The sequence below is a fragment of the Erinaceus europaeus genome, chromosome 18 (genome assembly GCF_950295315.1).
Source record: "Erinaceus europaeus chromosome 18, mEriEur2.1, whole genome shotgun sequence".
NCBI lineage: Eukaryota > Metazoa > Chordata > Mammalia > Eulipotyphla > Erinaceidae > Erinaceus > Erinaceus europaeus.
In genome coordinates this window covers 26,589,089-26,605,311 of record NC_080179.1, presented here as the reverse complement: position 1 = coordinate 26,605,311, position 16,223 = coordinate 26,589,089, and the positions used below count along the sequence as shown (strand labels likewise).

Below are 16,223 nucleotides of genomic sequence, written 5' to 3'. Positions count from 1 at the left end.
ACCTGGGCTGCTGCTTACTCAGCAATGAGGGAGAGAGACCAGGAACTCGTGGCAGAGTGGAATGCAATGCATCTTTACTGATCAGAGACAATGCTTTTATATCTTAGAAAACCGCAAGTGGCAAGTCGGAAAAGGAAATGGCTAGGAAAGTGGGTGGAGAAAAGGGAGAAAAGGAAAGAGTGGGTTAATAGTAGAAATTCCCTTAGCAACTGTTGCGAAGGTTTTAACTGGTGGAATTACTTAATACCCTGAAGGCAGGGCGGGTCTCGAGATAGAAAGAAGATAGATCAGGCAAAACAGTGATTATGTAAATAGGCCGTAGTGTCAGCAGTGGAGGATAGAGCAGGGGGGCTGCCCAACATAGTACAATGGTTGATGTGAAGTCTAACTATGAATGGAAGATCCTATTCCAGAAGTCCAGTCTCAGTATCTTTTTCTCACTCAAGTGGTTATTTCATACGTAATCCCTAAGTAGCTCAACTCCCCCTGGAAGGCAAAGTGGGAGGAAGCAGTTTTGTATGTATTTGTTTGATTTCCATCACCAGGAAGAGGAAGATGACCTGCTTTTCCAGTAACAAACACACCTGTTTTGCATCCATGTACTGACCTTATTTGTCCATTATTCTTCATATATCAAGTAATGCTTCTTTTTATTATTATTACAGGAAAATGTTTCATGGGGTGGTTCCTGAGACAGCACTGAAGCTGCATACATGAGATCCTAAATTAGATTCCCAGCACTGCATAGCCCAGAGTAGTAATTCCTGGTTCTCTCTCTCTCTCTCTTTCCCTCTCTCTCTCTCTCTCTCTCTCTCATTAGTAAATAAATCTTTTTTTTAATTCTTTTTTATATTTATTTATTCCCTTTTGTTGCCCTTGTTGTTCTATTGTTGTAGTTGTTATTGACGCCGTCGTTGTTGTATAGGACAGAGAGAAATGGAGAGAGGAGGGGAAGACAGAGAGGGGGAGAGAAAGACAGACACCTGCAGACCTGCTTCACCGCCTGTGAAGCGACTCCCCTGCAGGTGGGGAGCCGGGGGCTTGAACCAGGATCTTTATGCGGGTCCTTGCGCTTTGCACCATGTGTGTTTAACCCGCTGCGCTACCGCCCAGCTCCCAGTAAATAAATCTTTAAGTATTCATGGTTTTATTTTTTAAATATTTATTTATTCCCTTTTGTTGCCCTTGTTGTTTTATTGTTGTAGTTATTATTGTTGTTACTGATGTTGTCATTCTTAGATAGGAAAGAGAGAAATGGAGAGAGATGGGGAAGACAGGGGGGAGAAAGAGAGACACCTGCAGACCTGCTTCACTGACTGTGAAGTAACTCCCCTGCAGGTGGGGAGCCAGGGGCTGGAACGGGGATCCTAAAGCCATTCCTTGTGCTTTTTGCCACCTGCGCTTAACCCGCTGCGCTACCGCCCGACTCCTTCCCTTTATTTCTATTTTAACAACTCTGCTTTCATGATTCAATATTACCTTTCAACTTACTCATATCATCTATGGTAAATTCAATTATACAAACTATTTAATGATTTTCTCTTTAACTTTTTTTACTTTCCTATATTATTATACAGTCCATGTTTATAATTATTTGAAAGAACAAAATTTCCCATGAATGTTTACTTATCCGTTGGTCTATTGTTGAACAATCACTTTGCCCCTTAAGTTTTATTTATAATTAACATTACATTTAAATTTTGTCTACATTAATGTTCTTTTCTCTTTAATTATTGCCTTAGAATAAGTTCCTGTGAATAGGAGAAACTGTGCCAAGTGGTATGAACATTTATAGTACACTTTGTAAATGGTGCCAAATTGGTTTCTAAAAGAAATGTACCAATTTATACTTTTATCTACAATATCAGAACATATGAGTCTTCCACTAAAGTTAACAGCAAATTTGCCTTATCAATTCACCATACTTGTGCTATAGAATACTTTTTCTTTCCTATTTTTCCTCTCTATACAAAAGGAATGAATAGACAAATTTAGACAGCATGGAACTTTTAACCTAAAGTGGAATGACTCAGAAGTCTTGTTTTTATTTAATAGTTACTGTTACATTCATTTGATGAAATATTATGCAAGAATAAATAAGGATAAACACAAACGCTGGCTGATGGCATAAAAACACATTCTGGAATTCAATTCAAAGGAAAAGGAAGACTTCAAGGGTTTGGCTTGTCCACTTATGTTTCCAAACTCACACCATCTGAGAGACAACTGTGTATACTCAGTCCTGTTTTATGCCAAAGACTTTCTTGGAACACAGTCTGTTTCCAAGGGCAATACAAATCAATTTTTCTAAGAACACCGTTTGCTGCCTAACCATTTCTAGATACCTACACATTTTAGAAAGAATAAATTGAATGTGAGCTTTAACTTTGTTGGATGGGCATAACAGTCCAGTTGAGAGCATTGCCAAGGATCGTACCTAAAGAATATGTTATATTGAGTTACTTGTTTTCGTTATTTACCTGATCCTTCTTGATTAATTGAAAAATTATGTAACTTTTCAGAATGTTTGACTTAAACTGTATTGTTTACAAAAATATCTATTCAATACTATACTCTTCTAAATATGCTTATAAAATATACTAGAACTAGGTTGATTTCATTCGAACTCTATCTTTGTCACTGAAACATGAGACTTTACATGTTGCTCAGTTTGCCTTTTACACAGTTTACTTATATGCAAAATTAGGTAAGAACCATCTGTCTCATATGACTTCTTTTTTATATTCTATTTTCCAATTAGTAATTTAATGATAGTTTACAAGACTCTAAAATTACAGGTGTGTAGGACTACATTGTCCCACCAAAAGAAACAAAAGAAAACAAAATAATAAACAAAAGAAATCTATTATGTTAATGTACTTTACATATTCCAAAAGCCCATCACAGTAACTTGTAGGTGACGTTCATTTTCTTTCCACAGATTGCCATTTTCTATTTGCACATTACACATAACAAAGATATTTTTAATAGTAAACACTGTCGAATGGTTATTTTTATACCTTATACCTTTTATATCTTATATATGCATTCTTGGAAGTAATAACAATAACTATGAAATTGCTATCAACTTTTAAATTCAGCGATAGATGCTAGAGAAGTTAAATAAGAGCTATAGTGATTCTTTGTGGGGTTGGGGACACAGACCTTTGATGGAAAAAAACGACCATGCTGTAAACCAATACTCAATAAATATCTAAAGTTTAAAATATATAAATGAAAATAAAGTTAATAAAAAGGAAAATTAAATAACTTGCCTTCAACCAACTGGTGACAAAACTTGCACTTGACAGTCAGAACATGTGCAGAAAAGGAAAATGTACCCAAACATCAGTCATGGTTTCAGGATCATAAAACTAGGAGTGATGTTTTAAAGGAGCTCTTAATTTCTGTTTGATATAACTACAACACATTTATTTGATTATAAGAAGTTTTATAAATCTATATGAATATTTTTAATAATGTAGGCATTACATTAATAATTATTGCTTCATGATGAATAATAGTTATCCTTATTTATTGTTCATTCCTGGAACTAAAAAGTAATCTACTGTTGAATAAGTCTTCTTTATTTAGTTAGTTATTTTTTGCACAAAGCAGTTCTATAGTTCTATAGTTCTATAATTTTCCAAAACTGAATCTAGTATTGTAGAATTAGAAGTCCTCTATTTGTTTCTAAACTAAATGTAAAATGTGGAGATTTCTTTAAAAGTTCAAGTTAATATCCAGCATCTGTTTTAACTTAGCACCAAAAGTCTTCTTGATCTTAGCTTTTATGCCCCCAAGAGTACTTTCTCTGTGAGTTTTCATGGCGATCAGCCATAAAGAGAGTCCTGATGGCAACAGAAACACTGTCTAGTGATGCTTTCCGAGGAAGCAGTTTTAGCTCTCACTCACTCATTTTCTGGAAATTTAAGGGATGTGGAAGAGAGCAAAATAGATCAGTTTCATGATAAATAACATCTATCTTATCACTGGATAGGTTCTGGGATATTTTTACCAGTACTATTCCTTTTATTCTCCAACACCCATTTGAAATAAATATTATTAGCACCACCTTACAAGTGAACATAATAAAGCTCAAATACTAAGCAACCTATTTGAGCCATGCAGATAATAAGCAGTAGGGAAAGATTTGAAGCTTGGTTCCAAATTCCACTCTTTTTTGTTGTTGTTGTTGTTTTTTCTCTAAGTGATGTTGCTAACACTCACATTCTAATGCTCAGAAGTGAAAGACTCACATATCTGTAAATTAAAATACTACAACAAAAAAGAATTAGCAAATAAAAAACTATGGGCCCCTCTGCACATAGATTCCATATTTCCTTTGGTTTTCTATGTAAAAACCTGTTCCTGGAATACGTACTACAGCTCAAGAGTGCTGAGTCTAGTCTTTGCTGTGAGGTGCCTGGCAAAATTTACTTAGTGACTCTTGATCAAAAGTAGTTCTTGTTTATAAAAATAAATGACCTGCAATATCACTGCAACTAGAACCACAATCCACAAACTTGTTATTCATTCCTCTAAGTTCTCTGGAAAGGTGATGATAGCCAGTTGCTGATAACCAATTCTAAAGCTCTTGTCATCTTTGACATTTTTGTCAATTTACTTTCCTATATGTCTGTCAGCATGGATATGAAATGGAGAAGAGTGTGGACTCATATTGCTTTCAGAACTTTATGAGGATAAGGAAATTTAGACAATGGAATATTTTACTGAAGCAGGTTATGAAGATTTTTTTTTTCAAGAGGCTGAGCTGTCATTTGCCTGGAATGGTTCAGGACAGTTCTGCCTGGAGGCAGGACTATGGACTCATTAACCTCCTAGCCCTGCAACTCTGTCAATCTCAATTCTCTCCACAGTTTCAATCAGATACAGCTGCCTCTAGTTTCATTCTGATTGGTTTAGTGTGGCTCGCGCTCTTACAGTTTTCTGTATTGCAGGGGGGAAAATCTTCAATATGTGTCTGTAGCAGTGTTCATGGTGGATCATTCCTTATCGAAAGGCTCAGTCTAAAATATATTGATAGATGAGTGCAACGGTTTATAGAAAAGGGCTCTGTGCCAAATATAGATGATTCTTATTATTTCTCTTTGCATATAGATGAATACACAGCTGCGGTGTTCTCAGGAGGCCTAGGAGCTGACTTGGTCCAAAGGAATGACGGTGCTATTTTTGCACTTTCCCTCACATTATTTCTCAAGGCTTGAGGGAATTTAAATGTGACTTACTTGGCAATGACAAGTTTCTGTCCCCTCGGTGCCTCCAAATGAGATCATTTACACAAGTCACTTCACCATAGTTCATTCTATTTCTTCATAGAGAAACAGTATTATTTAGAAGGAATCTAGATTTCGGGGAAGAACAGTTTTCCCTGCCTCTTAAAAATGGCTACTTGAAGACATGCCACTGTTACATTCACAGTAATGTATTTTGATGATAATTCATTAAAATATGTTTTCTGGAGTAGACAGGGGTCATGTAAGCAATCCTTGGTTTTGCTAATTAATAAGATAAGGTCTTATTAATTAGCAAAAATCAGTGAAGCCAGCAGGACTAGAACCCTCTCTTGTGTTCTAGTCTTGAGTATAAATTTGTTACTTAAGGTCCTATGCACTCTTGAAGCAAACTGTTTTTAGGAAATGCAGTAAAATACCGATTAAATTTCATTATACTTTAACATAAAGTAGAATTTTGGTATATATAACATCTATTATTTCTTTTCATTCTTAAAGAATTCTATTATTAACGAACAGTGATTTTTCTGTTCCTTTGTATCGATGGTTTAAATTGAAAGTGATAATTATGCTAAGATTTAAACGCACAATAAGTACAAATCTAGGAAAATAAAATGTGAAAATAGCCATCTGAGTTATTTTCTTCTATAGAAAGAAAAATTGTGGCTTTGGGGAGAGGTAGAGACAGGGTTAGAAATCATAGTACTGCATATAGGGGGCACTTGATAAATATTTTTGAAAATTATTTATGAATTCTTTTATAGGAATTCCTAAATTGGCAACTCATTTTTACAGATTTGACAGTCTGTGCTTTCATATGTAGTTGCACTGACATATGACAGAGAATGCCTAAGTGAATTTTAATACTATTTTGAACAAATTTAAGATAAACAACCAAAATGTCTCTAAGGCCCCTTTAGGTTTTCAAAAACCTCCAATAATGGCAACAAGATTGAAGCTTGGCCGTTGTTGTTATATTATGCTATTAACAAAGAAAAATATATGTAAGGTGGTAGACCAAGGTTTTTATGAGAAAGTAGAAGAAAAACATGAATGATCTATTTCACTCAGCCAAGCTGTTGAATCACTTATTTGTTCTTTCAACAAATAATTGTGTCACTTCTCCAGTAAGACAGGCAATATAAAAGAATAAGAGCTTTAGTGTTAAGAGTTTCTGGACTTGTGTTCTTTTTTTACTCACTAGATAAGTGATCCTGGGTAATTTGTTTCTTTTTCTCATCTGTAAAATGATGGTAATAAGAATGCATATTGTTGTTATAAACTAGATGATTAATAGCAATAAAGTATTTTCAAAGTACATGTTACCAGAACAGATATACAACCTGTTATGATTCTGTATATGTGTTATAGATGGAGGATAAACAAAATAGATTATCATTCTTCCTTCATTAAAAAAATAGAAGAAACAGTCATTAAATAAATAATTGTATAAGTAACTTTTCTTGGAAGCCACTTTTCCCTTAATTTTTTTATTCAATAGGATGGAGAAACTGAGAAGGGAGGGAGAGTTAGAGGTGGAGAGACAGAAAGGCGGACACCTGCAGACCTTCTTCACCACTTGTGAAACAGCCTCAATGCAGGTGGGGATGGTGGCTCAAACCTGGGTACTATGTGCAGTTAACTGGGTGTGTTACTGTCCAACCCCTGTAAGTAACTTGAACAATAAAATAAAGTGCTACCAAAAAAGTACAGTGTGAACGATTAACATGTATGTAATCTCTTTCTAAATTTTCATTTGTAACTTTCTTCTGCTGTTGCAACCATGCAAATCCATACTTCTTTTTGCTGTTCTACACTCTGGTGACTGTTTCAAAATCTTTGCTATTTCTAGGTTTAATATATTTTTAAATATTTTATTTATTTATTTATTTCTGTATTTATTGTACAGAAACAGAAATCAAGAAAGAAGGGGAGAAATAGAAAAAGAAAGAGAAAGAGATAACTAGAATGCTGCTTCACCACTTGTGAAGCTTGTGCCCTGCAGGGGACTGAATCCAGGTTCTTGTCTATTTTAACATGAACACTCAACCAGGTGCACTACCACACAGCTCCTCTATATTAAATCTTACCCTTTCAAGTGAGTAGCAAGTGGAATTGCACATTAGGGAGATATGTTAGGCAGATATCCTTAGAGCAGTTTGTTTTTCGTTTTTTCCTCTCATTTCTTTTTAACTATATAGTTCAAGAAAGGACTTTAAATTTCATTTTGCCTGTTAATTGAAGCATACATTTCTATGATGCTCTAGAGACCTTTGTCCTGATAGAGAAAAGTACTTCTGGGAAGAAATGAAAAGACCAACTGCCAGTGTTTGTTGAAGAGGAACTCAGTTGTTCCTCATATTATGCAACAGATGGCATAGACAGCCTGATGATTAAGAAGGAAGAAACATAGATTCCCATTCACCCAATCGCTATTATCTTACTTCACAATACCACTTCATTATTGAACACTCATTTCTTCTCTTCTTCTGATGTCATTTCTTAGCCTTTGAGAAGTGAGCTAGCGTGGATAATGTGCAAAAATATTAAGCAGCTATCCCCAAACATATTTGCATTTGAGCCTTAACTCAAATATCAAAGATGTTTGAGGCAGATTTAAATCCATATTTAAATGAGTGTCAGCTTGTTCCACAGACAGCTTATCTAGACAGGAATTTAAAAAAGAAAAGAAAGCTGTCAAAGAATTCCAGGAAGTCAAGCTTATTTCTTTGGTATTTTTTCTTAAGAAATGAAACATACCAATTTTTCCATGAGAGTCCCCAAATCAAGGATGGACAAAGAATGAGTCAACAGTTTAGAACTACTTAAAATGATTTCCTTTATCTTCTGCACTTATATTAAAAGTCTTATGTCTAGACATGTTTCATTGAGGTATCTTCTCAAATACAGGAAAGATCAAACTATTTTAATGATTTGTTTTTTTACCTTCTTGCAACAGAAGTGTTCTTTGGATGCATCCGTTGAATTGGAAGCCATAACTAACATAAATATGGTCTCTGTCTCTATGAGAGCAAGTGCAGCCCAGGACTGTCATGGCTATAGAGTGAAGCGTTATAACATTCACACAGCGTGGTACTTGAGGGCACTAAAAATAGGCAACCCTGAACCATACTGCAGTTGAAGGACAAGATAAAAATAGGCAATAAACTTGAAAAAATAATTGTATAAATAGAGTACTGGGATTAACAACTGAATCCACTGGGATTAACAACTGAATCCACATGATGGAGTTCATTTGTACAATTGGTTTGACTTAATGGAGGAAATAAGATACCATTTAAATGTTTGCCATACACTCTGGTAATAGAAAACAAAAATGTCTATTTGTGTTATATTTTTCCCAAAATACTATTACCCAAAAGTGAAAATCTTTTCTGATGCCACTGCCATGACTTTGGGGCCAGAAATCCATCAATTCACACCTGAATTTTGGAAAAAGAGCCTTGACTTCTAAATTTCTGCATTTGTCCTCATCTGACAGATTAACTGATATATATCATTATCAGTTTTCTATTCAAAACCTTCAGTTCATATAGAGGATAATTTTGAAATTCTGATCCTGGAATTTCTAGACCCAATTTTGTAGATTTAATTTTCATTTTTGACACTAATTTATTATACATGGTTTTACTTAACTGATTAATTTTAATCCCTGAATCTATCACCAAATTCATAATCCAGAATAGTAATTTAGCAATGTGCCTCCTGCCTGCTCTAATCCTACCATCTTTTCTCTCAGCATAACCACTGTCCTAATTCTTTTTTGTTATTATGCTTTACTTTAAAAAAAAAAAACTTTTTTCTTATTCAGAGCTCTAACATGATGGTGCTGGGAACTGAACCTGGGACCCAAGAGACTCAGGTATGAAAATCTTTTGCATAATCATTATGTTGTCTCTTTGATTCTTTAAAAATAATTTTATTGTACACATAAGTAATAGTACTTTAATTTTATGCAAGTTTCCTGTGGAGGTTGGGTAATAGCGCAGTGGCATAAAGCACACATGGCATAAAGCACAAGGACCTTCATAAGGATCCCAGTTTGAGTCCCTGACTCCCCATCTGTGGTGGTGGTGGGGGGTGTCTTTTCGTCCTCTCTCGATTTCTCTGTCCTATCCAACAACAGCAATAACAATTATAATAATAACAAGGGCAACAAAAAGGAAAATATAGCCTCCAGGAGCAGTGGATTCATAGTGCAGGCAGGGAGCCCCAGCAATAACCCTGGAGGCAAAAAAAAAAAAGTTTCCTGTAATCTACTTTACTTTCTATGGTCTATTCATTTTTTTATCCTTGTCAGTTGGTTACTAAGTCTCTCCTATGTTATGTGTAGTTGTATTTGATTAATTTTTCACCTTTGTATAATATTATTTTAAGTGAATATATCAAAACTAGTTATGCATTCTTGTTAACTATCACTTAAGTGTATTGCAAATATTCTTGAACATATCCTCTGGCCTTCTAGGAAGCTTTCTGGATTTTTTTTTTTTTTTTTTACTATATGCTTAAGAGTGAAACTGTTGAGTTTTAGATTGTATGTATAAGGCCCCTGGTAGGAACAAGATCAAACTGTGTAATTTATAATGGTTTAATAAAGGGTTTTTTATGGGATAATGAAACATAGTAGGATTTAAAAGGGCAAGGAACTATAATCACCTCTATCCCAGAAGCTGTCAGGGGAGGGGAGACTTTGAAGACTTTGAAGAGGGCACCGGCAGCCATAGAAGAGGATTTACCCAACAGAGTTCCAACTTTTTAAAAAAATATTTTGGGGCCGGGTGGTGGTGCACCTGGTTGAGTGCACATGTTACAGGGCCTAAGGACCCGGGTTCGAGCCCCCAGGCCCCACATGCAGGGGGAAAGCTTCAGGAGTGGTGAAGAAGGACTGCAGGTGTCTCTCTCCCCCCCTTTTCCATTTCTGACTATTCTATCCAATAAATAAATAAAAATAATAAAAAATTAATTTTTATGATATCTATTGGATAGAGACAGCCAGAAATCGAGAGGGAAGGGGGAGATAGAGAGGGAGAGAGACAGAGAGACACCTGCAGCCCTCCTTCACCCTAAGGTGGGGACCAGGGACTTGAACCTGGGTTCTTGCGCACTATAATGCGCAGGTACACCCCTCTCTCCCCCTTTTTTAAACCAGAGCACTGATCTGCTATAGCTTATGGTAGTGTGGGGATTGAACCTGGGACATGAGGGTCTCTTTGCATAACCATTATGCTATCTACCCCCTCTCCCATCCCAAGTTCCAACTTTTAGTAACATTCACCAATCAACAACATGGCAGAGAAGGGGCTGGGCTCACTAAGAACCTTGATCTCACTGTGTATTCTCTATGCAGTGCTTTGACAGGTTCATTATTGATTGAACCCAATTAGAAACCAGAATGCAAGAGAACCCAGATGGGAATCATAAAGACCAGCCTTCAAGAACACAGAGAAAAGTGGGGACTGGATATAGAGAGCTGAAAGAATATGTGCAAATTTGAAATAGCATATATGCATCCAGTTTCCCAGAGTATTTGTTTCATTTTTACTACAACTGGAGGTTAAGAGATTCTATTGAAGGGGCCGGGCGGTAGTGCAGCGGGTTTAGCGCATGTGGCACAAAGTGCAAGGACTGGTGTAAGGAACCCGGTTAGAGCCCCCAGACCCCCACCTTCAGGGAAGTCGCTTCACAGGCAGGGAAGTCGCTTTACAGGCGGTGAAGCAGTTCTGCAGGTATCTGTCTTTCTCTCCCCGTCTGTTTTCCCCTCCTCTCTCCATTTCTTTCTATCCTATCCAACAACAAGGACATCAACATCAGCAATAATAACTACAATAACAGTAAAACAACAAGGGCAACAAAAGGGAAAATAAAAATAAGTAATAAGATAAGAGATTCTATTCAGGGGTAGATAGTATAATGGTAATGCAAAGGGATTCTCATTCTTGAGGCTTCAAAGTCCCAGGTTCAATCCCCTGTACCACCATAAGCCAGAACTGAGCAGTGCTCTGATTAAAAAAAAATAGTAATAAAATAAATTAAATATAATATAATAAAAATAAATTTAAAAGAAATTCTATTCATCCATATCCACTTGAATACTCAGTATCAATGGATTTCTAAATGTCCATAGGTTCAAGTATATTTCTTTGTCTTAATTTGTATTCCCTTGATTAATGAAAAAGTTGAGGTGTTACTGATATATTCATGATATTAGCCAGACTTGTTAACTTTTCTGTAAACTTCTCATTCATGGATTGTGGAATTTAACAAGATAATATATATATATATATATATATATATATATATATATATATATGCGAAAGCTAAGAACATAAAACATTCCTGAATGTTAAAATGGAGTGAATTTTCTTCAATATATAATGACTTATAATAAAGCTATAATAAGGAAGACATCATTTTGGTGTAGGAATATATATGTTGACTAGTCAACCTGTAAAAGACAAACAAACAAACAAAACCTCCAAAGGCTTATTTAGACAAAGCTTCCAAAAAATAGTGGAGATAATGTGTCAAATCATTAGGGAAATTCATAGTTACTTGGCAGATAAAATTAAAGAAAATGGCTGGAAAAAGGACCAGAAAGCTGGATCAGGGAAGAGAGTAGCTCCCTAATATGGGAAAGGGGTATAAATATTGTTGACTATAAATCCCACTGATTTGATGTGATCTGGGGCCCATATTCAGCTTAGGAGCCTATGTGACCTCTGCATACCTCTAGTTCTGAGCTCACATTCTGTGGTCATGAGTAGGAGGAGCATGACATCATCTCCCCAGACAATAACTTGGATCCACCTGCATATGAGATTTCATGCTCAGGGGAAAAAAAGAAAAGAAAAAATAAATAAACTAGTATAGCCACAGGACCTTTGGAATATAACTAAAATATGCCTACTAGCTTTCTACAAAATGGAGGAAACCCCCCCCCCCTCTTCATCTGCACTATCCCAGCCTTTATTTAGGTCCATGATTGGTCAATAATTTGTTTGGCTTTGTATGTTAACTCTCTTTTCAGCCACCAGGTCCCAGATGCTAGCATGATACTGATCAGACTTCCCTGGACAGACAACCCCACCAATGTGTCTTGGAGCTCTGCTTCCCTAGAGCCCTTCTCCACTAGGGAAAGAGAGAGTCTGGATCGACCTGTCAACGCCCATGTTCAGCGGGGAAGCAATTACAGAAGCCAGACCTCCCATCTTCTGCATCCCACAGTGACCTTGGGTCCATACTCCCAGAGGGATAAAGAATAGGAAAGCTATCAGGGGAGGGGATGGGATACAGAGTTCTGTTGGTGGGAATTGTGTGGAGTTGTACACCTCTTATCTTATGGTTTAGTCAATATTTCCTCTTTATAAATAAAAAATTAAAAAACCTACCAAGTATATATTTAAAAGTAAACATTTTAGAATTCTGTTATAAAAAAGAAAATGGATTTCTGTTATAAGAGACAAAATGTGAAATGGTTTTCTATCTTATACCTTACAAAATCAAGTTCAGGTATATCTAAACCTTATTTTAAAACCAAGTGGCACAGTGGATAAAGAATTGGACTCTCAATTTTGAGGCACTGAGATTGATTCCTTGCATCACGTGTGCCAGAGTGATGCTCTGATTCCCCCAATAAACAAGAAAATAAATCTTTAAAATATTTATCAGTGGGCCAATGAAATATCTCACTTGGATTGCATGCTGCTTTGCCATGAGAATAAAATGGATTTGAGCCCATTCTCTACCACATTGAAAGAACCCTTGGTGCTGTGGTTTCCACATTCCATTTTCTTTCTAAAAAAAAAAACTAGAAAATTAGCAACAAGATTTTAAGATGTTCACAATAAGGGCCAGGTGGTGGTGGTGCACCTGATAGATCACAAATAAGCCCCCGATGCCTGCCCCCAGCAGGATGGAAACTTTAGGATTGGTGAAGCACTGCTGCAGCTGTCTTTCTCTCTCTTGCTTTTGCTCCCTTTCCATCTCAATCTCTCTCTGTATCTATATAAAATAAATAAACTATATTTAACAATATTTTAATGCTGTATTGCACTAAAGTAAATGACTCTAGGGTGGGGGAGAGAGTTCAGGTCCTGGAACATGATGGCAGAGGAGGACCTAGTGGGGGCTGAATTTTATGTGGAAAATTGAGAAATGTTACGCATGTATTTTACTGTTGACTGTAAACCATTAATTCCTTAATAAAGAAATTGAAAATATATCTATTTTTAAGAAGAAAAATCTTAATGAATACCCTTCCTTAGACTCCAAATAGGGAGTAAAGGATATCTTAAATATGATAAAAAGCCATATCCATACAAGAAAACGATATATTTTATTACTTTATTTTTTAAATTTATTTTATAAAAATTTATTATTATTATTATTACCAGACTACAGCTCATCTCTGGTTTATGGTGGTGTGGAGGATTGAACCTGGGACAATGGAGTCTGATACATGAAAGTCTCTTTGCATAACCATTATGTTATCTAACCACGCCCTACTTTATTTTCACTTTTTTTTTTAATTAGGAAGTTATTAGTTTACAGTACAGTTGTTTGTCCATGGGTACATTTTCTCATCTCACAAAGACAGATGTCTGCAAAAACTCTTACTCCCAAATGAGGTCCATCGTTGTGTTCCAGGACCTGAAAACCCCTCCCAACCACCATTCTGCCCTCCTTCCCCAGAATTTTTTGCTTTGGTGCAATATACCACTAGTTCACGCTTTACTTTGTGTTTCCATGTTCTGTTCTTCTTCTTCTTCTTCTTTTTTAACATTTTAATTTGATGCTTTTCATTAAAGTACAAAAGTAGTTAAAAGTGAACTATAACCCCCCAAACCTTTATTTGCAGTGCATATAATCAACAATGTGCTAATGCCACTAATGTATTAAGAACTATCAAAAACGACAAATGGCAAACTTAATTGTCTCATATACTTGTCTTTTATGACAATGCTTCATGAGCTTTCACTAGTTTATAATTCTTAGTGAGCTAGAAGCATGTCCTAATGATGTTTCAGTTATCACCTTCCACAGTACCTGGTAGAGTTAACAGAGCCATCAGATGCTCACTGAGTAAATGAACAGGCTTGCTAGTCTGGAATAATGTACACCCTGTTTTCAAAAACAACCCTGTGCATACTATCCTCACAGTTTTTGCTCCAGTTCTCAGCTTAAACACTTATCCTTTTACATTTACATTACCAGTTCCTCTCCATCTCAAGAAGTCCTGATCATGATACTGCTTTACACTGTCACTGTCTCTTCTATTCATCACGTGTTTCTCTTGTACATTTGTGCTACTGAACTATGTTATTCCTTATTTTCACATGGGTGCCACTTATCCCTGCCTTAGGTTCCCAATTCCCGGAAGGCAGAGGCTTAATCCCTAGCACGGTTATATGAAGTGTTCAATTACTATTTACTGGGTGTGGTGGCACACACAACCTATAAATTTATAGTTAATCTTCATGTTTCAAGATGGGAGAATAATTGGTCTCAGAGAAATGTTATTGACTTTATGTTAATTCTTTCCACAGCTCAGGCAATTGAGATAAGGTTACAAAGGACAAGTATGTGCTCTATAAGAGATACTTAATACAAAGAAAAAATAAAGCTTTCTGAAGACTGAACACTCTTGAAGTAAAAATTGATGACTAGTAAAAGGCTCGAATAGCAGAGAATAATGGGAAAATGGGAGCCATGGAATCAAACATTTCTTGTCAACCTCTGTACTGCCCTGAGTATCATAACTTCCTGAGCCTCATGTATAAAAGGGATGATAAAGCCCCTGTCACAGGGCATCTAGCAGAGTAAATGGTGTATAAGTGGTACTTAAAAATTTATTTTCCTTCCTTCTCTCCTCCCTCTTATGAATAATACTGTCTTAAATCTGATCTTGGAGTGTGATTTTAAAGTCAATACTTGCCATAAACCCCTTAAACAAACTCTCCTAACAGCAAATTTCTTGTGCCAAATAGTATTACATCATCTACTTTAAACTGCCAATAGTTCTTAAAGGGAAACATCCACAGATTTGAAAGATTTTCCTACATGTGTATATAATAGGAGGTTCTCAATAATTTATTTCCCAACTTGACTCTGAACAATTTTAAACATGTAGAAAACATTAAATCAACCTGTATAATTATAATCCACTTACCTCCTACCTAGATTTAACAATTGATCTGTTAGCCACTGTCTTGATAGTGCTGAGGTTAATGGAGATACTAGCAGAATTAAAGAATATTATTCTCTGAGGACTTGAAATTATCCCAAACTCACCAGCATGTGTCATCTAAAGGGTTTCTTGAACTAGAGCTAACTTACTAGGGAAGGTGTCTGCCTCACTATGTACTCTAACCAGGTTTGAGCCCCACCACCACTTGGGAGTGCCATGTTTCTAATGTAAGATTTGGTACTACAGTGTCTCTCTCTTTTAAATTTATTTTCCCTTTTGTTGCCCTTTTTTTTATTGTTGTTATTATTGTCATGTTGTTAGGACAGAGAGAAATGGAGAGAGGAGGGGAAGGCAGAGAGAGGGAGAGAAAGATAGACACCTGCAGATCTGCTTCACCAGCGACTCCGCTGCAGGTGGGGAGCGTAGGGCTCGAACTGGGATCCTTGCGCTTTCCACCACATGTGCTTAACCCGCTGCGCTACAGCCCGAGTCCATCTTTTTTTTTTTCTTTTTTCTATCTGAATGAAGTGCAGAGAAGTCATGCATGCTTGAGGCCTCAGCTCTATGGAAAAAAAAAAAAGAGGTATTTCTTCATGTGAATTATTCAGTGAACCTCTTCCTATTTACTACATGGCTTTCTTTAATGATTAACTATCAAAGAAACAAAAAAAGAATAAAATATTCTTTCCATTATGACACTTCTTGGTTTAATTTAGTTGAGTATGGGCCTGCTTTATTCAAACCTTTCCCCACATAGTAAA

At 36.1% G+C, this 16,223-nt stretch overlaps 1 long non-coding RNA gene across 1 annotated transcript in view; it reads left to right on the top strand.

Moving 5' to 3' along the window:
- The window catches only part of LOC132534254 (uncharacterized), a 62,282-nt gene that overhangs the window by 2,419 nt on the left and 43,640 nt on the right, over positions 1–16,223 (top strand). Inside the window, exon 2 of the long non-coding RNA XR_009545945.1 lies at positions 9,088–9,138. This is a non-coding gene — a long non-coding RNA (uncharacterized LOC132534254). The remainder of the gene's footprint in view (positions 1–9,087; positions 9,139–16,223) is intronic.